The sequence below is a fragment of the Lontra canadensis genome, unplaced genomic scaffold (assembly GCF_010015895.1).
Source record: "Lontra canadensis isolate GAN:19392208 unplaced genomic scaffold, GSC_riverotter_1.0 scaffold40, whole genome shotgun sequence".
Classification (NCBI taxonomy): domain Eukaryota; kingdom Metazoa; phylum Chordata; class Mammalia; order Carnivora; family Mustelidae; genus Lontra; species Lontra canadensis.
This window is the reverse complement of record NW_022631034.1, coordinates 14179079-14202784: the sequence shown is the minus strand read 5'-3', so window position 1 is coordinate 14202784 and position 23706 is coordinate 14179079. Positions and strand designations below refer to the sequence as shown.

The following is a 23706-nucleotide window of genomic DNA, read 5'->3' as shown; positions in this document are numbered from 1 at the left end:
AGGAGTAACCGGATGTCTGTAGCATGATAGCATTCACCAGCAAGTGGCTGAGCCAGATGTTCCTTCCTCAGCAAGGAAGGACAGATAAAAGTACAATGTTTCCAAGCAAGCCCACAGCACATATTTCCAAAGCCGCTTTTCCTTAGAGTATTTACAGTTGAGTTTAGTTGTTTCCATTCTGAAGACTTTGTATACACAACAATGGAACAGCTCATGATAGCTCAAAGGAAAGAACTTTATAGATGCTGCACATTTACCCCCTCAAGCTTTCCAGGGGAAACTCCTGGTACTCTTGAAACTTTCCTGTCAGACAATTATACAATCCAGTGCCTTTTCCAAGCAGGAAATAAGATGTTCCAAAGACAGCTTGACCTCCCGTTTGAAAATGGTGGTGGTGGTGGAAGGGGGTGAGGTAGGGAGACAAAACAGGCATAGTCTAAGTATACTTAATTCATAGACCCACTCACAAATACAAACAAGTTAATTTTGTTAAGAACGCAAGATAACATTTCACTTAAGACAAAATCCCAATCATTTATTCTCCTCTGGAGTACTTCTTATGCATCCTTGAGTTTTTAAAAGTTCAAGTGTCGCATAAAAAATCAACATAATTACAGAAAGCAGTCCTTAAACAAGAATATCCTGTTTTGTTTCCTGCATACTCACTGGGGTGGCTCATCTGAATCCTTGACAACATCCAACTCCAAGAAGAAAACATCAAGACTGCTTGCTGATCTTGGTTTTTACATAGAGCTCCTCAGCAGTAGGGCTATTGGCCCCAACGTGTAAGCCAACAATCACCCTATTGTTTACTTTCCAGTCAGAAAAGTGATGCTGCTTTTCTTCACTCCGTATGGTCTCTATAATCCTAACAGTCATGTTCACTCAGCAGTAAGCCCGAATATATGTTTCCCAGAGGAGTTTCAAATACATGAGATAGATTAGCATCTCTGTGGCTTGATGCAATCTGCGACAGATTCGACAGTAATAAACATTTGAAAGTGTGGTCAGTACTAAATTATTTGCTGAAAAACAATTTTGTTCCTGAGGTAGAAAAAAAAAATTAGCAATAACTTTTGGGTAGTAAATACATTGGCTGAGGGATAATACAACACCCTGAACCTCTTGCCCTCTCGGCATTTCATTCTGTGTAAAGGGAGGGATAAAAGCCCAATTGTGTGCTGATGAATTAGAAAACTTCGTGAACATTCAAGAAATACACATGCCACTACAAATTAACCATTAGCAGGGCAAGGTATTCATCCTTTCTGTCAGATTCTGTGGGAAGTATGCCTTATTAGCATGGAAGCCCAAAGAAGTAATGTATCAGTCCATGTTCACTTATCCTACAAAAAAGAACAGGCAATCTCAGTTCTGGAAAAATAAATAGCATGGATCTTTCCACCCTCCCCAGGGCTGCAATCCTAAAATTGAAAATCGCTAAATGAAATCCTACTTCCCCTCAGCTTCCAGTTTGCCTGGGTGTTTACAATGGAACGCGGTTTTGCATTTTAAATCAGTTTCATCATAACCCTGAAAGTGATCACAGGGCTGCTAATTCTCCGTCTCCTGTTTCCACCACTACCAGCAACCCCCATCTTTTGAAGCTTTGAATTTGAATGGGACCAGAAGATTCTCTGGGGGTCATGTTTGTGGCCCTTGAGAAGCAGCCTCTCTACTGCTTTCAGCTGATTTCCTGGCATGTTTCGTGGGGATTTGTGGTGAGTGGCAGCTCTGGAGTCACTTTTCATTCTGTCAGGTTGTGGTTAGGCTTAGTGGGGTTTCTTTGTTATACTGGCCACTACTAGTCAATTCCCTTCAAAATATCTGGTTTTCTCTTTTCCCCTTGAAGAAAAAAGGAAAAAAAGAAAAACAAAACAAAACAAAACAAAAAAGCAAAAAACAGTTCCAGACTCTCCACCTTACCCCCAAAACACAAACACAAAACAAACATGGATATCCCTTGGAAATCCTGGGGGGGAGACAGAGAATGAGGAGAGGCCCAGATGTTCTCAACATCCCAATTTAATTTTGATGTCAGACTATAAAAGATCTTGGGAGGGCCCCATTTCCCGTACCTGCTCTGCTGACATGCTGTTTTATTAAAGAATCAGGGATAGATTTTACTATCGCTTTTTCATGTTAAAAACAAACTAAAATAAATCAAACACACAAAATGTGCATTTTTGAAGCCCAGTGTTTTCCTTCTCTTTCAGAATAAACCTGGAAAATAAGAAGTGAGTACGAACATTAGTTAAATAAAACAAACACGAAGGATCCCATTGAGATGGACTTTTCTATGGGCCCGGTGTGGGGGCGGGGAGGGATTTGGCACTTTAAATACATGTCGTCTTAAGCCAGAGCTTAACAGAGTTTTGTATTTCATGAATTACTTTGGGGGAAGGAAAGAAAAAGAGCAACATAAGGTTGCCAACATTTTATATTGCCAAGTCAGGCTATTTAAAACACACACACACACACAACTAACATTGAAATCTTACATCATTTCTTTAAAGAAAAGACATGTTAACATCAGTGGGGGGTGGGAGGAAGGAGCAAAGCCGTAATCTTAGAATACAAGACAGCCTTTACAAGAACGAAGCCTTGGCAATTTGTACACCAACATGCCACAAAGGCCTTCAGAAACAGCCAGTTCCTGAAACACACCATGCCTCTTCCCACCTTCTTGCCTTTGCACCAGCCGTTCCAGTGACTGGAAATCTATTCCCTGGGACACTGGCAGAGCTCTCCACTCAAATCCAACCACAAGAGGCGGGGCTTCTCTAACCACACTGTTTAAAGCCCCAGCCCCCAGACCCCGTGCCGGCAAACCCTCCTCTCCACTTCCATTTCTCTCCGTTTCCTTACTCGGCTTTAATCTTTGCCCAGTATTTGTGACTACATGGCTAGTGTTTGCTCATCTGTCTCTCCCGTTAACAACATAAAATACACAAGGTCGGGGGCTTTATATCATGTGTTTGCCCCTTTTTCTCCACTATCCCAAATATTGCTGGCACCTGTGAGGCACTCTGTACTTATTCGTTCCATTTATAGATGCATATAATTTCATGGTCCTTATTGTCCTCATATTAGAAAAGAGGACCACAGTGCCTGCATTGCTTGGTGTACGGAAAGTATTGTTTTAAGAGAAAGATTGGGAGCTCCTGGCTGGCTCAGTGGGTTGAGCCTCTGTCTTCAGCTCAGGTCATGGTCTCAGGGTCCTGGGATGGAGCCCTGCATCAGGCTCTCTGCTCAGCAAGGAGCCTGCTTCCCCATCTCCCTCTGCCTGCCTCTCTGCCTACTTGTGATCTCTGTCTGCCAAATAAATAAATAAAATCTTAAGAGAGAGAGAAAGAGAGATTGAAGAATGCTTTAGTCATAGATGAGGATGCCCTTGAAGGAAGTAGACATTTGACGCATGCGTTCTTTAGGCAATTGATTTTACCCAATAGGAGTGAGGGTTGTGCTTCTGATGGGCAAGGCACTGAGGGTAGGCTGAAATCCTGCCCCACTACTGATTTAGGGACAAGGAGTACTCTTTGAGCAGATTTAAGCTGTATTTATACCCTCTTCCTCCCTTCCCAAATTACTGAATAGTCTAAGTTTGGCTCCTTGGTGCCTCTTGGATTGTGTACGCAATTAAAAAAATATATATATTTTTAAGATATTCCATTTTTTTATTTTACAGAGAGAGAGAGAGTACAAGTAGGCAGAGAGGCAGGCAGAGAGAGAGAGGGGGAAGCAGGCTCCCCGCTGAGCAGAGAGCCCAATGTGGGGCTCGATCCCAGGACCCTGAGACAATGACCTGAGCCAAAGGCAGAGGCTTAACCCACTGAGCCACCCAGGCGCCCCCCAATTTTTTTTAAACAAGAGAATGTTTTCCAAAACTAAGAGACTACAAGAATGCAAATATCTACTGGATTAAAAAAAGAAGTAACAGTAGCATCCACGTGACAGCACCATTAGTTATTGTCTGTCACTGTTACTCACAGTGAAGTAGTGAAACCAGGAAGTTAGGTCCATAGACAGGCCTTACTACCAAGAACAGCGGGGAGTTGGAGACAAAGCTGCTTTTGGAATGCATTATGGAGAGTTCACAAATGTAGGGAGTAGGACTCAAAAGTGTATTTTCTAAGATTTTGTGCCATCTGGGATCCTGGGTCGGTGACTCTGATTTTTTTTTTTTTCTCAAAAAATACCACTTAATGGCACGTGGGGCTCATTTTGGCATAAATTTTCTTTCCCTGAAAAATAATGAGTCCAAAATGTACCTAATGCACTTTGCATAGATTTGTTTTTGTTTTTGTTTTTAATTTGGGTACAATATTTGGTGTGACACCAAATACCTCTTGGTGCCACACTACTGAGTAGCAGTTACAGGTTGTAACATGACGGTGTACAAATAAGTGAGATCTGGCAATTGGTGAAGAAAACGAGAGTTTAGAGTACAAGCGTGAGTGTGTGTGCATGCACGCGTGTGTGTTTGTGTTCAGTGTATGTATGTGATAGGGTTAACATATGTCGGTTATTATAAGAACGATGATGGGATTAAAGGAAAGTGTAAAAACGTTGATCTTTTGAAGTTCCTTTCTTCCTCTCTCTCTGTCTGTCTTTCTGTGTCTCTCTTTTCTTTTATGCTACAGAATGGAATGGAGCAGGGGGGATTTAGAAAGCCTCTGCTGATTAATCCATCATATTCTGACAACTGAATTCCCAGAAACAGTGTATCACACTTTCGCATAAAGTGTCGTTTTGACTGGAATTTTTCAAGTTCCAGGCTCTGAAGTCCTCAGAGGAAGACTGCCCCATAGTGGGGCCTCAAATAATAGTAGTTTCTAGTGTTGTTATTAATTACTCGCATTAAAAAGGCAAGGATTTCAGTGTCTGAGGAGCCAATTCCTCCATCTCAATACTACCTCAATTATTGTGTCAGAGAATGTTCCGGAAGAAGCAAAGTTTGATGATGCTTGGACTTTTATACTGAAGGCTAAGAATAAAAACATTTACTGTTTAAAAAAAAAATCAGAAAAGTGAGATTTGGGTCCATCACCTCACCAATGAACTTATTTTACAATTGTATATCCCAAAGATTAAAAATGAAACCGAAGCCTAACTTCACTGATATTTGAAATAAAAATGTGCACTTACTTTTCAAAACTGCCCTGGCACAACGATAGAGGCAGTTATTTTTGGTAAAAGTGGACTGTGGACAGAGTAGCTGGTGAAAATTGCTTTTAAGTATTCACGTAGGACAAAAACCTTCCTGGCACTAAGAAGTCTCAATTGGTTTTTTAGCTGCACTGTGGTTTATTGTGTGCTTTAAATCAACTCTAAGACTGCACTACATACCATTGTGTCTGTTAGAAAATCATTATGGGGCAATTAAAAGCAATGTTGTTTCACAGATGAACATGGAATTTTCCTCTGTGTCTGACGGCTGTGCACTTCCTTCGTGCCTCTTGTGATGCTCTATATTTGTGATGGCAAGAGATACAGCTGTCTGGAAAACACTCAACAGATGGCCTTTGGGGGATGATGCTTCATCCTTTTTTGCAGGCTCTCGGACACCTAAGCTCAGGATTTCCGTAAGTGCTGGTGAGCAATGGACTCCTTTCGAGAAACATGCGTTTGGAATGTTCAGTGACAAAATTCATCCTCCTCCAAAAAAATGAGAAGAAACTGAGGTGTCCATATGAAATGAATGTGCACTATCATACTCAAATGTATTGTCCTTGGAAACTTTGTAACCAGTACGGAGAAAAGCAAGTAACTAGATAGAGAGCCTGATACTGTTGGGTAGATGGATAGATCGCTTTTCTTTCAGCAGGAGAGTGAGGCAAGATCAATCAGTTCTTTCATTTTTGTGAAGCTCTTTAAAGATTGGCTTTATATTTTTTAGAAAGAGCAATTTAACCTTGGCTTCAGTAATGACACGACTTGTTGAATGACTTAATCTCTGATGAAATTAGTCTGAGTGGTTTAAGAATTAATTAAGTGGTTTCTTTTTACATTTCAGGTAGCATTTTGCCGTGAAATACTTATGCTTCTATCTTTGTTATTTATACAGCACGTGGATGTGTAGAACATTATTATGGGGACGGGAAAATAAGAGGAAGTTGATTGACAAAGATTCGAAACACTGCACTGAACGATTCTTGTAGTTGTGCTAGATTATCAGTATTCAGAATCTGTGTTACAGAATCCATTATAAATTATGACCGACTCATGTTTCTTCCTCTTAAGGACACAAACTCTTATAGTTCTAAAGCCTCATTTCTGTCCAGGGAATGTTCTGGGTTATCTGGATGTATATTTTTTAACACAATGATAAGACAGTATTGAAGAATAGGTATATATCGTGCTTCTGTGCTCTAGACAACGTCCTGAGCATGCCTGCCTTGCCCTCAATCCCCCTCTATTGCTACTAAATAATATTTGACTATCTTCAGTTTGACCTGAATGTGAGTGTAAGCCAATAAAATCTTAAAAGCAGCAAACATGAGGATAACCATGTCCCAGAGGGTTAAATTTAATTTTGTGAAAATTGTCTTTTCTTTTTCGTGTTAGCAAAATCATGTCCAGCAGTTCACAGAGATTTGTATTTCTTCTAAAACATGACACTGTGACATTAGTGACATTTTCTATTTGTCTATTTATGTCCCCAAAGCCATATACGTTTTCTGTTAATATATTTGCAAGTTGGTCTCGCTGGTTGGTCTCAGAAAGATTTCCAGTGGATAAAACATGTGGAATGAGAAGCTATAAAAAGAAGTCTTTTTAGGAAATGCCTAGCAAAGCAGGGAAGGAGAAGAAGCTGTAGGAAACATGGTAAACTGCATAGTAAAATTTTGAAACACGTTATATGTGTTTTGGAACAAAATCAACATTTCACTTATTTTAAGAGGTTATTATGTGCCAGCTATGATGATAACTACTTATTTTATTATTTTATTCTCACACATATATGAGATTGGCACTATTATTGCCACAGCACTAATGAGCAAGTGGTGGCCAATAGCTGATAAATATGTTACTAAGGTCACACAATAAGAAGATCTTCCAAGTCCTCAGAGTTCATTACAAGAGTATAATTGTTTCTTCACTGAAGAAAATAGTGCATCATGCGTATAAGATATTCCCTGGTATTCTTATTGGATATACATGCCATTTAATAGAACAATGGAAAGGTAGATTTGTTCTTATGATAAAATTCATCTGTATAACTTTTTAAAATAACACAATTCCGATAAAAAAGAAGTTTGACAGATATAAAAATGTGTGTCTTTCATCTTTTTATCATTATTTTAAAAAAATATGTGCTCTTGGGGCAGGTGGGTGGGCTCGGGTGGTTAAGCGTCTGCCTTTGGCTGAGATTATGATCCCAGGGTCCTGGTATTGAGCCCCACATCAGGCTGCCTGCTCAGCGGAGAGCCTGTTTCCCCCTCTCCCTCTGCCTGCCTCTCTGCCTACTTGTGATCTCTCTCTCTGTCAAGTAAATAAATAAAATCTTTTTTTTTTAAAAGAACATAAATTTAAAAAAATAAAAATATGTGTTCTTTTAAACTTTCAGGTATTTTTAAAATAAGTAGAGCACTCATGAAAATTTTTTTCCTCCAAATTTCATTTGTTCTGACTGATGCAAAAATAATTTTATGACATCTTTTAATAGAAATGAAAAGAAAATTCTTTCTTTCATCTGTTGAGTGAAATGAGTCTGTAAGTATAACTACTCAGAACACTTTAGAGACCCTCTTTCTACTGTCTATAGAAAGTAATATGTTTCCAGCAGAGACAAGTGTCGGAATGACATGACAGGGTACATTTTCAAAATAAGCATATCATAAAAATGATCGGTAGACTGTATATTCAGGGGAGGGGAAAAGAATACGTAGTTGAGATGCTCTGTGTTTACCTCCAGAATCTTGCCACGACACTGGCAGCTAGTACGACCCCGTCATGACAGGTCCAATGCTTGGGTGGATAATATAAACCCACAGTGGGCCAAGGTACCATGAAAGCACATGCGGCATAAAGATAAAGACCATTGTCTTATGACACGGCTTGCACTCGTGAGTGTACTTAGTACTCTAAAGCTGAGCCGTGCGGGGAGTGGATAGCACAGCTATAATTGCCATTTGATATGATTCTGCCACCTAATTCAAGTAGATGAGAAGGGTCTAATTTTTCTAACGGTCCTGCAACCTTACTTTACAGCATCTATTACTGTACGGCATCTATTACTGTACAGTTTTAGTTTTGAATAAGTATGAGCTTTATCTTGGGTTACGATGTTCACATCCCCATAAGTAACAGGAGGATCAATAGTAAAAAGAAACCAGCAAATTGTAGGCTTTGCAGTAAATCTGAGGTATTAGGTGGACATAATTTAAACAGTTGTTTTTCTTTTCCTGAAGAATAAACACATAATAGAAGAAAAAAAAACTGAGGCTCTAAAGGGATTATGCATTCCTAAATATTTTATAGCTGTGTTAAATGCAATGTTGTGCTTTAGTTCCACTGCTGAATATTTGCTGATGATCGTTTACTCACCAACTGAAAACCCAAAAGATGTTGTTTGAGGTTTTTTGTGCGGTTTCAGCCTTGGCCCTTCTCTCAGTGTTTTCGCTGCATGATTGTAAAGAGCAACTCTTTGCATGTGAGAAGACAGATGCTGGTGATTTAAGCAGGGAACACACCACAGTGCTTTTACTCAGCTGATATTTAATGATTTAGCATTTAATGTAGTTCATCTTTCAAAACCCTGAGTTCAAACAGAATCAGCCGCTATTAGGGACGCAGTAATACTGAACTTCCCACCAATGACCTGGGAGAGCTTCTTTTGTAGTTTTAGCTACTGGACCCAACTGGCCTTTGCACCAAGCATGATAATGGAAGGAGAGAAATAGATTGCTTCCCGTCAATAGCATCCTGGACAGAATGTATAATTATGCCACATAAAGATTCTCAAATCAAAACTCCTTGTGTTAACATCACTGCAGTGTTGGAGGATGAAACAACACACTTTATCTCATAAGCAAAAGAACACTGAGAAAACATGGAAAATCATGCTGAGTTGAAGTCAGTGAAAAGGGTAGAGGTGTCTCCTACTGCAAACCTAGAAGATGAACTCATTTTCTTATAATTTTGACTTGATTTTATTATTGTGGGAGGTTTTTGGTAAGGTATTTGAAAAGGCTTCTTTCCTCCAATTTTAGAAGGTATCTAGATAGATATAGAGATATAGACATTTACATAGGTGGATGGATTGTTGATAGAGGACAGATAGACAACTTAAAACAACAACTTAACAACAACTTAAAACGACAACAACAACAACAAAAAGCCTCTCACAAAAACTGAAGCATAGGAGACATGAGATTGAAGTCTTTAGGAGGAAGGATGATATCTAATATGCTGATGAGAATTATGATATTAATGTTTTCAGAGTGCTTTAAATGTGTATTTCCTATCTAAAGCATTATCTAATTTAATTATCTGTTTTCACTTTGGCATTATTGGTAAGTGATCAAAAAGCAGATTATAGGCCAGTGGTTTCTTTTCTCTTTCTCTTTTTTCTTTCTGTTTTTCTTTCCTTGTCTGTATATAATTTTAATATCTGTAAATGAGTATTTACAAGAAAAGAAAAGGATTATGATCTTTCATTACAATCACAGGCCTACTGACAAAAACATTGCCTAGTTATGAGTGCATTTACTTTCTGGACTGCTTAGGGTAGACGAAGAATACTTTCCTTTTCCAGTAACATATTTCTAGAAGACAGTGAAGGCAGGTAGACCTTCACTGGTGAGATGCTTTCACTGTGAGACACATACTTTAGTGGTGTCAACTCTGATGGGATTAGATGAACTGAAACTATAGGATGGACTCTCTCTGCCTCTTGACAGCATTTTTCGTTTATAAAGTGAGTCAGGTCTCTCCTCAAGGGATTTTCCGGTTTAAAGGTGTTTCTTCAGGGGTGCCTGGGTGGCTCAGTGGGTTAAGCCACTGCCTGAGCCATGCTCAGGCCATGATCTCAGGGTCCTGGGATCGAACCCTGCATTGGGTTCTCTGCTCAGTGGGGAGCTGCTTCCCCCTCTCTCTGCCTGCCTCTCTGCCTGCTTGTGATCTCTCTCTCTGTCAAATAAATAAATAAAATCTTAAAAAAAAAAAAAAGTTTCTTCAAAGGCTTTGCCCATGGTTCCAGAAAGCATTTGTATTTACCTCTATGCGTCATTTGAAAACACAGTCCTAGAGGTATTCATGCATTTTCCAAAGTTTAAGGATGCTTAGTATTTTGGATTCGTCATTCAGCAAGTAATAGATCATTTGCATAGCATTCATAATTATGCAATTATGACATTTAAAAAGATAAAGAAGATTTTCTTCATGAGGTTGCTGCTCAACAGTCCCAAAAAGTGTAAATGTGCTCTACCTTACATTTTACCATTGTAAAGGTGTTGATCAAAAGTTTCTTTGTCCACTTTTTTTATTTTTTCAAGGTGCCCCTCTTTGTCCACTTTTGAGGCGGACTTCCACTGCCTGGTCTGGCCCTGGCTCCCAGTGTCCAGGATCCCTGCATTCTCCGCCTCAGCATTATTTGTGGAGAAAACATTTCAATTGTTTATTTATTTGTGGCTCCTGACAGAACCCTATGTGGGGAAAATGGCTACATTAGTGTAGGGAATTGGGTCAAAATTATTATGATTTCATTTAAAAAGGAAAGATCGAAGTATATATTCTAACTTGGAACTGTTTAGGTAAATTGCCACAGTTTGGAAAACAGGTATAATGGATCAACTTCAACAAGTTAGAAAGTTTGACTTGGAATCCTATCCAAATTCATTTTTTCGGCTTGAATACAGACAAGTATTTTATGAGGATTTTATTTCCCTATTTGCTCAATTCCAAGATTTATAGGAGTTCTAATTGGAACCATGGCAGAAATGCCACCACAAAACCAGTGGGGGGTTTTCTCCACAAAATTTTATTGTAATTGTTTCCAGGCCCAAGGGCATTTTATCATGTGGAAATATATATTTTAAAATAGCATTTCAAATTTATTTAGTCTTCAAAATTTTCAAAATAAAAATCCATTTTTCGATTGTTTTTAGAGGGGGAGATGTTATGGTTCATTTTATTTTGATTAGTCCTAACATATTTGTTGGATAACCAGGTGTTGGACACAATGTTTTCACAAATAGCTAGAATGGTTTTCAGTCTTTAGTGAGCTGGATTATTCAGGTGAATGTGTTTAGAGCACTTAAAGAAACTGAACATTTCCAAATTGTCTGTTACTATGAGCTGTTTCCAAGTGAGCCTCTTAAAACAAGTTCTTTTTAAAAAGGGAAAAAAAAGTAAATGTGTATTGTTATGGAAAGAAAGTGTCTAAATGGTGCCACCTTTGACTGAAGGTTGCCCTTAGGCTAATATAAACATCTTTTTTTTTTTTTTTAAAGATTTTATTTATTTTACAGAGAATGATCACAAGTAGAGAGAGAGGAGGAAGCAGGCTCCCTGCCTAGCAGAGAGCCCTATGTGGGACTTGATCCCAGGACCCTGAGATCATGACCTGAGCTGAAGGCAGAGTCTTTTTTTAACCCACTGAGCCACCCATGCAGCCCCCCTTAGGCTAATATAAACTGAAATCTCCTAAAGCAGTTTGGGGATTACTGATTTATTTTAAACAACAACAACAACAAAACTTGCAAGAAAGAGAAACAAAGAACCAGACTCTTAACTACTGAGAACAAACTGATAGTTACCAGAGAGGAGGAGTCGGGGTGGGGGGGGGGGGAGAATGGGTGAAAGAGGTAAAGGGGATTAAGCATACATTTATTGTGATGAGCACTGAGTAATGGATAGAATTGTTGAATCACTATCTTGTGCACCTGAAACTAATATAACACTATATATTAATTAAACTTGAATTAAAAAAAAACACCAAAAACCCTTGAATTAAGAAAAATAAAAAGTCACCAGATCCCACAATGACAACATTCAAATTAGAAAAGGTTAGAAATATATCAGATTTTCTTAATGAAATGACCTATCAACCTTAGTAGCAAGAAAATCATGTCTGGAACTCTTATTATGAAATAATAAGCCAACATTTCTAAGGGAGGATAATAGACCCTAATAGAAGAAGTAGAGGCTGGTCACAGATTTTCTATCTACTCTGACCTTAAATAATGTCATTCTGTCCAAAACCGGTAACATGATGCTATATTACTAAAGGACTTACAGAGAAAAACAATTCATTCAAAGAGTTTGAAGTAAAGCATTATTGACATAAGAAGGAAAATAGATCTTACTTCTCTTACTCTTTTCTAAAGGCCTAGGTAAGATTTATATTAGGACCCAATGGAATATTTTGAGGGAAAATTACAAAAGAAATTGTTAAAAAAAGGTACCTAGTGGAAACTTCTGAAAATCATTCTGTAAAATGATAGTTAAAGTTAATGACCAAAAATCCATCATTTCCCTCATAATAAATTATCAATTTAGAATTGAATGATGGCAATTGAAGTATTTTTCTTATCAAAATGTGAGTTTTAAAAAAAAATTACATTTAATAATCCCCATTAATCCCCATCCCTTTTAGAGGGACAAAAAAATACTATAGTGGTCCTCATGGATCACAACAGATTCTTCTGTAATTGTAGAACACAATTCAGGAATATTTAAATTGTGTTTTATAGAGAAAATATAATGAGGAAGTAAAAGAAGATACATGTTGTACCTGGAAAAAAGCATGGCACGAAAATCTCTTTAATTCTTAAAACAATGATTCTTAATGCATGTTCTAAAGACCACTTGCCTGAGAATTACCTGGGATACTTTTGAGAAATGCCACAAATTTCTGGGCTCGGTGCCAGATCTACTGAGCCTGATTCTAAGGGAATGAAATTCAGAACCTGTTTTACTACATACATGGTCACAGGTTCCTAGGTACGGACAACCTGGACAACCTTCAGAATCACTCTCGTAATGGCACGTCTTCAGGCTATATGATCACTTAGGACCACTGGCCAAATCAAAGCAAACCAGTGGGATTAGGTGAACTCTGAAACATGTGGAATAAAGAGAAACTGAATGTTTTCTGTTGCATCCTTAAATTTTGGTAGGTTATCTTGCACATGGTAGACACTCACTAATGTATGTGAAGTGAATAGATAAATGGAATTTTATCCATTGAATACAAAATAGATATGTTAGAATAGAAGATCACAATTAGAAATGTTTAAAGGAAACTGATTATTTTATTTACTACAAATGTATAGGAATATTTGGAATATAGAAGATAAATAAATTACGAGGAGGTAAGAAGTGAGGGATGAGGGGACAGACCAAAATACAACTAGAAACTCTTTAGAAAGTTCCTGCTAATATAAGAATTAGAGAAGTTGAATTTGCTAGCTATTTATTTTCTTAACTCTTACTACTCTTAATCAGGAAGTTTATTTAGGGTACCACAGTGTAGTTTATATTTTTAGGGATAAATTAATTACACTTAAAATCAAGAACATGAATGTTCTTACCCTTACATAGTTACTGCAAGTAAGATTACTTCCTTTTAGCAACGAGAAAAATGAGAAACTAACTTTTACATGTTTCTTCATTTACTTATTCATTCAGCAAATACTTACTGATTGCTGACTACTCTGTGCATAGTTAAGTATGTTCCCTGGCCATTAAAAGCTCTTAGCTCAAAGTATTGAGAGGAATGACTAAATCACATGACAGAGGGATAAGGGCAAAGAGAGGTCTTTAAACATGTCATGTCATATTTTGTAGATGATTAGCAGTGTATCAGGGGCTATAAGTTTCTTTCTAAAACCTCTGCATGAGTCTGCTTGGAGACCACATAATTTGATAGGTAAATACTTATTGAAGGTGAAAATCAAGGACTAGTTGCAGGAACCCTGTCTCTGTTGGTATTTCTGGGCTAGCCCAGAAGGAAACATTCCCCTCTCTATCACAGATGGTTACCCACTGAAGTCAGATGCTCTGATTTGGGTCATACTCATTGGGAGTATTTGTGAGCAAAAGGCATTAGCATGTACATCAAATTCTGTCTTTGTTGAAGTGAGCTGTCAGAGCCTTAATAAACATGAACTCGAGTGTTTACAGACCATCATTAAGCATTGCAGCAATATTTCCCCTTCCTCTTATCATATCTTTGTTAAGTTCACCTCCTTCCCCACTATTGTTAAACTGGGTGTGTCCACATCCTGCTTCTATTGTAATATCGACTTAACCTCTTTGATGGTTGTGTCTACTTAATGAATGGACCAGCCCCTAACTGCTGAGGCCACCATTGCATAATTTTAACAAAGAGATTATATAAACATACAAGCCGGTGTCTCTTAATTAAGGATGTGACGGTTAGATGAAGGTATTTGGCAATAATTGAAATCAGTAAGTCATTAAAAATTCTTCCGTGATACTACTAATTTGTTTGTAATAGCCTTGTAATTGCAGCATATTAAACAAAGACGAATGTGGGCTGGCCTACATGTAAAAAGTATCTGTCTTGTGTTTTCCAGCCAGCCACAATTATAATTTCTACTTCTGGTACAGCTGAAATAAGGACTAAGGAGAGAAAGCTACATCCCGTGCCTTTGGCTGACAGGCTTCTAACGTACAGGTGCCTTTCCTGAAGGGTGGTCTTCCTTCGCACAATGTTTGTTGTCAGTTGGTAACATTGTGTAGTCTAGGAGAAATCCCAGAGATGCAGGTGCCTTATGAATACCCAGATGGGAAATGGAAGATGATCAGACTTCCTCTTAGACCCTATGAGTCAAAGGAATGACAAAAGATTTTCCTTTGAAACGTGGAGAGCGACTGAATCTAAAATGTCTCGTATACAAATGACGATAATTCCTTGCACAAGCCTCTTTCTTAAAGACACGAAACCTGTCTGCTAGAGCTTTTCCCCAAACCAAAATGCAGGCAGAGTCTGTGATGAGACTCAGCAGCTGTTTAACAGTGCCAGCACTCACGAACTTCCACAACGCTTCCTTCAAGCCAAAAGAAAACAACAACAACAAAAAAAACCCAACAAAAAACCCCCAAGCCTCCAAAGAGCTCACTTTGAATGCATTCACCACCGACTCAGAGGGAACAGTGCCCCCTGTTGAACCACGGCCTCAGTAATCTCAGCACCTGACGGGTCCTTCCCAGGCTCCCTTGCAACTGACCCACTAGCACATCCTGTCTCCCTCAGAGAGCTGGCTCTAACAGAGCTCTGAGGTGGTCCGAAGTTCACGTGTAAGCGTGCTCATATCATGCTCTATAATTTGAGGAAAACACATGAATTTTAATCAGTTTTTAAAACAACCAGGCCTCTCTTCTCATTTACTAGAATGGAAAAAATTTCACTTTTATTACCTTAAAGATGCCAAACAGTGCCATTTTATTACTGTGGGAAGCTGGAAGTCATTTCCGAACTCTTTTGGCAAGGGTGCTATGTAGAGCATCCAATTCAGCCCTTTAAGTGTCTTCTGAGAACCACCACACAAACTGTGATTTACTGTCTTCAGGAGTTAAAGGGACTCTTTCTACCCTGAAACCGAAGAAAGAAAGGTGAAGTGTGTTTAAGAGGTGTCCCATGAGACTTGCAAGAATATGAGTCAGTGCAGAGCAGGCCAGACATAGAGAATGTTTTGATAACCCACAAACATTTTCCAACTTGTAATTTTTAATTTGGTTTAAAAGTTTACGTTGGTACCCTTCAAAAATTGTGAGGACTTTTTGTGCATGAGTCCATCCGTCTTAGGCCACTGAGACAAACTTCTTACCCTCAGTGGCTCTGTTTTCTTGCTGTTTGCATCCTGTAGAGGTTTAGGAACACATCTACTGTGAATATATAGTGTCAAAGTTTTAAAAATATTTAAATATATAAAATACATATGCATATATATTCTTATATATTTGTATATACATATAAAACATGTATGCATATACAAATATATATTTTATCTATTTGTATTTATTTATACACACACATATTTACATACATACACACACACACACACACACACACACTCCGATTCTGTGACAGTGCCTAAATTTTATAAACAAATATTTGGCCCAAACAAGAGTGGAGATTTTGCATATTTTCTCATTTACATAACCAAAAGATGGCAACACTCCAGTTACCTCTCTTGCCATTCAGTAGCAACCAACAACAATTTGAATTTATGTGTTCTAAAGCTGACTCAGATCTCTAATAGTTTAAAATTATATAAGCTGCAGACTACTATTGCTCTTAATTAAAATAAACTCCCACACATGTATATTTTGCCCCCAATGTTATTTTATTTGGAGTCTTTGACCGGCTAGTTTGTGTAGTCATAAACACTAGGTCATTGAGGGCAAAAACATAGTGAGAGAGAAACAAGATATTTAACCACTAGTCAGAAAATACATTACACTGTGGTGCCTGACAAAGAGTAGGCTCGCTATCGACATCTGAAGAAATAATTGAAGGGATAAATTATACCACTTTGGAAAAATAATTAGTCTATCAGATAAAAAATGAAAAGCTGTTTAATAGTGTCAAAGGAAATCCAGTAAACTCTTTTTCTTGACTAAAATCAGGAAACTGTTGACTTCAAGTAAAAGACCAATCTTTACTTGCCTTTATATTTTTAAGCTTTGGCTAGTAATTGTCCAGTGCAGTTCTCCAAGCGGTGGCTATATCTCTGGTTATAAACAGCCCCAAATCCTATGTGGAGAAATTTTTCTCTGGTAATTCTACTCTAAACAGAGAATTATATTCATAAATGGTATCAGAAAGGCATCTGAAGGTAGCTTGTGATTTCTGTGGGTTTTGGGGGGAGGCGAAATTAATGTTTTCTTACAATGTTGTGATTATTAATGAGGAAAACATTATTTTTTTTCCTTGCTCTGACAGGTAGGTAAATATAATCTGCCATTTGGAATGGCATGATATTAAAATATCGAGATATTATGTGGGTTATTCCTTGTTAGGACCAGGATGAAATATCTGTTGTGAAGTAGAAGATTCACACTTGGCAGTAGTTTAGGATTTCAAGCTATTTTCGTTGCTAAAATCTTGTAGGGGTAACAGAGGCCAAATCTTCAAGGAGCACCTGCCAGGCAAATGGTGGAGAAAAGTAGGGAGTAGCTGAAGCTAGGAAGCCAAGAGTGTGATGCATCTCTTCTATCCAAAGGTATCTAGGGTGTCTGACTTCAGAGGAGTGAAATCCAGCCCCAAAACCCAAAATTTCCAAGAGCAAATTTACCACTAACTTGCTGAATCATAGTTAATGACTACTGAAAGGAAACACTAGCAGAAAGAACAGTATTCAAAAGTAAGATAGTAAAATGGATTTTGTTTGAAGACATACACCCAAGAAGCTCTGTTCATTTGAAGTTTGGCCCATCCATTGGACGGATCCATGAATTTCCTGTCTGTATGTGTTAGGTGTCCTTTTCTATTTCCACCCATGCATCTCTCATCCATCTTTCATCCAATCATCTCTCCCTTTCAACCAAGTATTTACACACTGTTTTCTTTATTCGTTCCTTCATTCGTCAATGCCACCTGTTTTGGGTGCCTTCTACATGACGAGCGCTACTACCAGTGACCAAATGATGTGAAAGACGGAGTGCCTTCCCTCAAAATGCTTCGAGTCCGGTTGGAGAAAAAGTTAAGTGTATCAGTACAGCCCAGTGTGACAGATCCCATTACGGCACGACTCTGGGAGGACAGAGCGGCTTGTAAATCACACTGATGACTCCGGGAAGGTGAATGATAAAGCCAGATTTTAAAAGATAAGCAAGAAGAATGAGGTAGCTAGGGAAGAGAAAAGGTAATTCTGGACAAAAGCTATGCATATGTAAAACATGTTCTTAATAATTGGTATTCATTTATATTCGCAGCATAATCATGTAATGAAATGCCACTCCTTTACGTACAATGTGATTTAATGATTCGATTAACAATGACCTGGGGAAGCAATAGAGCTGGTGGTTATTTATACTGTCTCTGGAACCAGACAACTTGGTCTAAATCCTGGCTCTTTCCCTTTCTAGCTGATAACCTGGGGGGAAATTACTCCACATCTCTTAGACTCAATTGCTCTTTCTTCAAATTGGAATAATAACATTATGTCCTGTCCTGTATAGTGACTATTAAATTAACTTATGCAAGAAATACACCCGTATCTGTCATGAAATAATCTCTCAGTGTATGTTAGTTAGAATGGTATTTTTCCTTGGCTAAAATTATCGTACTGATAAGAATAGTGCTGAAAATGACAAGAGTTTTTGTTCTGTTTTTAACCTTTTGAAGGTACGTCTGAGAGCTCTCAGGAGCTGAGATTTACTACGTTCAGAAGCCCAAAGAGATTTTGCCTTTTCTAAAACTTGAAACTGCTCGCAGCACGAGGGAGAAGACACTGGAGCTTCGTTTCAATGCCCTGAGTTCCAATTTCATCTCTGCTGCCTTCTAGGGTCTTGGACAAGTTGCTTGATGCCTGTGCCTCATTTTCTTATCATGCAAGGAGACGCTAACGACGCCAAGATCTCCCTCAGGGAGGACTCAACGGGATAACAGGTTTAAGTGTGGCTAGCTTCAACCCAACGCTTTCTTCCATCCTCCCCAACCCCTTGAGAATGCTTAGAGAAGGCATAATGGCTAATCTAAGGACTGTGAAAAACATCTCTCCCAAAATACTTTCTATAGTTTGAGAGATCACATATAAATATTCTCTTCTGCATTCGCTAACTCTGGAAAACACTCTCGAATATTACTGCTGACTTTGATAGGCCGCCTTTGCAGCTTTGCCAGAACTTGCTCTGGTGGCTGCTATTCATAGAATGCCCTTGGATAATGTGATAGGTTGAATTCGAATTACTCCTCCAATCATTTCGGCAGGAGTGATAATGGCAACTAAAATGGTCATCTGGAGAATGAACTGAGCGTGGACATCTTCTAATAAAATCTCTCTCTCTCTCTCTCTTTTGTCCTTAGAATAACCCAAAAACACATAATATAGTGCTACTTGAATAAGTAAGCATTAAACATGCTAACATAAGATGACTTTCCTGTAGGTAGATAATATATACCTTAAAAGACTGCTGATCTCAGGGGGCATACAAATACAAAATAGCTTTTTTCCCCAAAACCTAAACCACAGGAAAACAGATGTTGCACTAGATCTTTCCTGGAATTATTTTTTAGTTGGCAATATTGTTTTAAGGCTGAGAGCCCACCCTACCCAAGCAGTATATACAGTCTACTTTTAAATAAATTCAGCCTATCATCATATTGCTAATGCTATTAAAATCTCTGGTCTCTCCAACATCTTTTCTTCTTTCTTCCCCCCGCATCCTTATTACTTAATACTGTCACATCTAAGGCCAGGGCTCCTTAGTCTGCCTGAAGGAATACAGAAGTACCAGGCTGGCATAGCTTCTATTTTATTAATTTTTTTTTCTTGCCTGCAACCTGATTTCTTCTGGGTCTGACCTAATTCCTTTGATGCCTGGGGCTTGGAGGCCTGCGCTAATCTGCATCAGGGATATGTGGAGAAAAGCGAGACAATTGAGAGAAAAGTAAGCAAAAAAGGAATGGCACCTGGGCAGGGGGACCCTTCAAAATCAAAATAAGCATTTTGAAGGCAGGACATTTCTGTTCTACCCCATCCTTTAAAGAGGAAACTACATTTACTGCATGGCCTCAAATATACATTTCCCCCTTCTTTCTGATTCTTTAAACCCTGTTATGACCAGGACAAATCAGGCAGAGGCATATGTTAATTGTTAGCATCGTACAATAAATTCCGGTGTAAGGAAAATGCCCGTTTATGAAAAAGAAGTCATCTTCTAGAAGTCAGATTGAAAGAAATCATGTGTGCTGACTTTGATGGACAGATTATGCAATAGTCTAAGCTTTGTTACTAAGCTCTGGAACGTGCTGATATTGAGAGTTCTTTAGACCTGTCCATGAACTTATTGCTCCTCTGGGTCTGTTTCCAGTTTCTCCTTCCCTCTGGGAAGCAGTTCTTCTTCCTGCTTGAATAAGTGGTAGACATCTTGTAGTCATTAATATCCCAAAAGCAGGGGGTAAAGGAGCAGATTTTCAATGTGTCTCTGCTCACTTGATTTTGGATTACTACGAATCTCGGAGAAGTGGGAAGGTGAAATTTATGCTTCCTTGGTAACAAGTCACAGTTTTTTTTTTTTTTTTTTCCTTTGAGATGCTAAGAAGTTGTGATTTCATTTGCATGGGTTTACCGAAAACGTGTGTGGGGGGGGGGGAAGTTGTGTCCATATGTGATTTGATTAGTTACTGTTCCCAAAGCCATGAGTACACCTGCTCCCACCAAAAGAGACATAACTTTATCTAAAGCAGAAAAATGATCAAGAACAGTAATTGTTTTCAATACAGTAGCATGTCTTGGTTCAGGGATATTTTCACTTCTCAGATGTTTCAAGTCATTTGGCACTCAGCCTTCAAACTTGCTATTCATTTGGTCTCCAAATTCATGTCTCATAGCCACGTGACTATCTAATGTGCCATAAATAGAAACAAGACTCTGAATTTCAGGGCTAATACCCTTGGCCTCCCCTGGCTCCCCTGGCTGTCTAGCCTATGAGGCTTCTTGTTTCCGGATGTATTTGCAGATTCAAGTTCCTTATTTGGGCGTATTGTTTAAAACCATGTATTAGTCAGAGATTTAGTGCCGCTCATCAGCATAAATCTGTATACACTTTGTGTTCCTCTCCATGGTGATGGGTGTCTTCTTTATAGTCTCCTTTTATTTGCAATTCTTTCTCAGCAGTGGGTACGGCAGTGAGCAGAATGACCCTACCCAGCTGCTTAGGAGGAAAGAAGAAGAAAAGGAGTTTGGGGTGCAGATAACTCACAACCTGGAAAACTAACATCGCCATAGTTGATAACGAATAGACTATTTGAGTATCAGTTTAAGCCATTAGGAATGATCACTTGTGTGTGTGTGTGTGTGCGTGCGTGCACGCATTACTGTTATATTTTAACATAAGCCCATGGAATCTGCATTTTTCACACTGATGAAAAATTTTTGCAGCTAAATCTGAACACTGTTCTAACTGAGCTGGAAATGCCATTTCAAAACACTGTTTGCCACATTATTTCCTATTGGATTCAAAGAATAGAATGTCATAGGGTGGTACAAGGTATTGCTACTTTTCCTTGGCCCCTTCCAAAATAAACTAATGAACATCTGAGAGCAGAAAATTCAGCTATAATTCAGGACCCCAAGCCATGCAATATAGTTTTTCTTTGGCAGAGCTATCTAAAACAATCTCATATTTAGTGGTTTATGTCCTCCAACTTTGAAATACATTGTAGTTTGAATGTTGGGCAGATAAAAGATTAATTTGCCTTTGTAAAATTGCACACCCTTGGGGGTGGTTGTATTTTATGCACAGGTGAACAAAAATTTTTTTAGCAGCAGGTCTACAGAGCTGACATTTTTAATGCTTTCTACTTTTCTTTCTTTCTCTCTTTCTTTCTTTCCTTATTTTTTAAAGCACAGTTCTAAGCTTATGAACATTAGATTCCCATTTTATTTGTATTATTTTTAAAATAATTATATAATAATAAATAAATAAATAATTTATTTATTTGACACAGAGAGAGAGAGAGAGATCATAAGTATGCAGAGAGAGAAGGGGAAGCAGGCTCCCCGCTGAGCAGAGAGCCCGATGCGGGGTTCGATCCCAGGAGCCTGAGATCATGACCTGAGCTGAAGGCAGAGGCTTAACCCACTGAGCCACCCAGGTGCCCCAGATTCCCATTTTAAATTGCTTGTTGAACTCTTTTTTTTTTTGGTCGAATGTCATACTTTATGCAGGTCATAAACCAAGGTTAGGTGTAAACTTTGAATGTATATATTCAAAGTTTACACATACATAGGCTTCCCTTTTTATTATCAAGTATAGTAAAGGGATAATCTATTTCTGCTTTTATTAACACATGGGATCCATTTCATAAAGGATGCTACCTATTGTGCTGAAATAAAAAAAATTAATAAGTGAGCACCGTCATCATATAGTGCACCTAGGAGAGATTGCCTATTTTCTTGCTCTATTTTTGCAAAAAATGAGGAATCACGATGAATATCAATTTTATAAGTTTTCTGATGACCAATGTGTGATGCTGAATCCCCGAAGCAAGCTACCCCGAATACTTATCATAACCGTCAGAACAATTATAAGCACAAAAGATGCGTGTTGCCCAAGTGAGGTCTGAACTCCTGATAAAAGGAAAACCGGACCTCTTCCTTTTTCCTGTCCGTGTCTTGGTTAACTGCCCCATTGTCTATAACTAATAGATCAAAAAGCAAAGAGGTGTTTCTGTAATCCAACATACAATGAAATAGAAACCCAATTGCTTGCATTTCTACTTGCTACGCTAACCCTTTTCTCAGATGATCTTGGCAGCTTTGCTTTCCTCTAATTTTGCTAACATCTCGCAGTTATAAAAAAACGTACGCACCCCCAACCCTCTGGCTCCTTCCACCTCCCTTCTTTTCCCCTTCCCGCTGTTTCATTACATTTTCTTATGTGCATACCATCAAGTCCTCTTGGACACATAATAAGATTTGTGCCAGACTATGTTTCTTGGCTTTAATGGTTAGTTAGCTTTCCAGAATACACATGCTGCTTTATACATGCTTTTATTACTGACATCATGAGAATGCATCTCTCCTATGTTTACAGTTGGGTGTTCACCCTTAAATAAAAGCAATGAGATCAGGTTGTTTAAGAGAATCTTTGAAAAGCAGAATAAAAACAGCTGTTATCTGCTTGAACCATTTCATTTTCTTTCATGATCTGAATGATAATGATGTGTAGCAGTGGGCAGTCTCCAGCTCTCATTATACACCACACATCAGAGCCTCTTTCAGGTTGGAATTGGGTCTCTGTCCCGGAGTTCCAACAGGATCGTTTCAACCTCACTTCTAACAGGTGTTGGTGTTTGTAGGAGGGGGTGATGGGAGGATAAAACACCTTTGCTTGTTCCCCACTGACCTCTGGATTCAGGAGGCTGGTTTTCATTGGCAACGTGGGTTTGAAAGTCAAGCCAGGTCCTTGCTGAAATCTCTCTCACCAGGAACAGATTACAAATATTTCCACATGTCAGACAAATGAACAATAGGGTGGTCCTTATTAATCAAAGCTCTCCTAAACCAAATACAGATGGTAGCAATGAACTTCTCTTCCATGAAGATTTCTGGACACGGGAGGAAATCTATCTTGCAGGAACACACATTTCTTCCAGCAACACCAGACGAGGAATAAGGAGCTTAAACCAAATGGAACCCAAACCAAAACACGACAAAACAATAATAAATAAATGCAATTTTTAAAAATCCCAGCCTTCTCAATGATCCAAACTGGAAGGTTGATTGAGCTTATTTCCATTCAACACGCCCTCATCACAAGCTGTTTCTGAAGATTCTGCGGCATTTGCCTAGAGACTGACAAGCTTAAATTGGTTTTAACCTCTGGAGTCCCCTTTCATACTGCAGATGTTGCTGATTGGGGCGCAGGGTTCTGCTTTCCCCAAAGTCAGTAATTTTGGGGCTGTGGTGGCAACTACCAGGGAGAAGCACAACTCCTCTCAGACAACAAAGGCGTTTGTTATTTTAATTAACAGAAAAATATCGATAGGACTTGTGGAAACTG

At 38.6% G+C, this 23706-nt stretch overlaps 2 long non-coding RNA genes across 2 annotated transcripts in view; one reads left to right on the top strand and one right to left on the bottom strand.

The window, feature by feature from the left end:
• LOC116875051 overlaps window positions 1–23706 on the bottom strand; it is a 121025-nt gene that overhangs the window by 11163 nt on the left and 86156 nt on the right. Inside the window, exon 3 of the long non-coding RNA XR_004384120.1 lies at window positions 15391–15565. This is a non-coding gene — a long non-coding RNA (uncharacterized LOC116875051). The remainder of the gene's footprint in view (window positions 1–15390; window positions 15566–23706) is intronic.
• On the top strand, window positions 1611–6128 carry LOC116875053. Its single transcript, XR_004384122.1, has 3 exons — window positions 1611–1721; window positions 2217–2237; window positions 5406–6128. It is a non-coding gene; the product is annotated as an uncharacterized LOC116875053 (long non-coding RNA).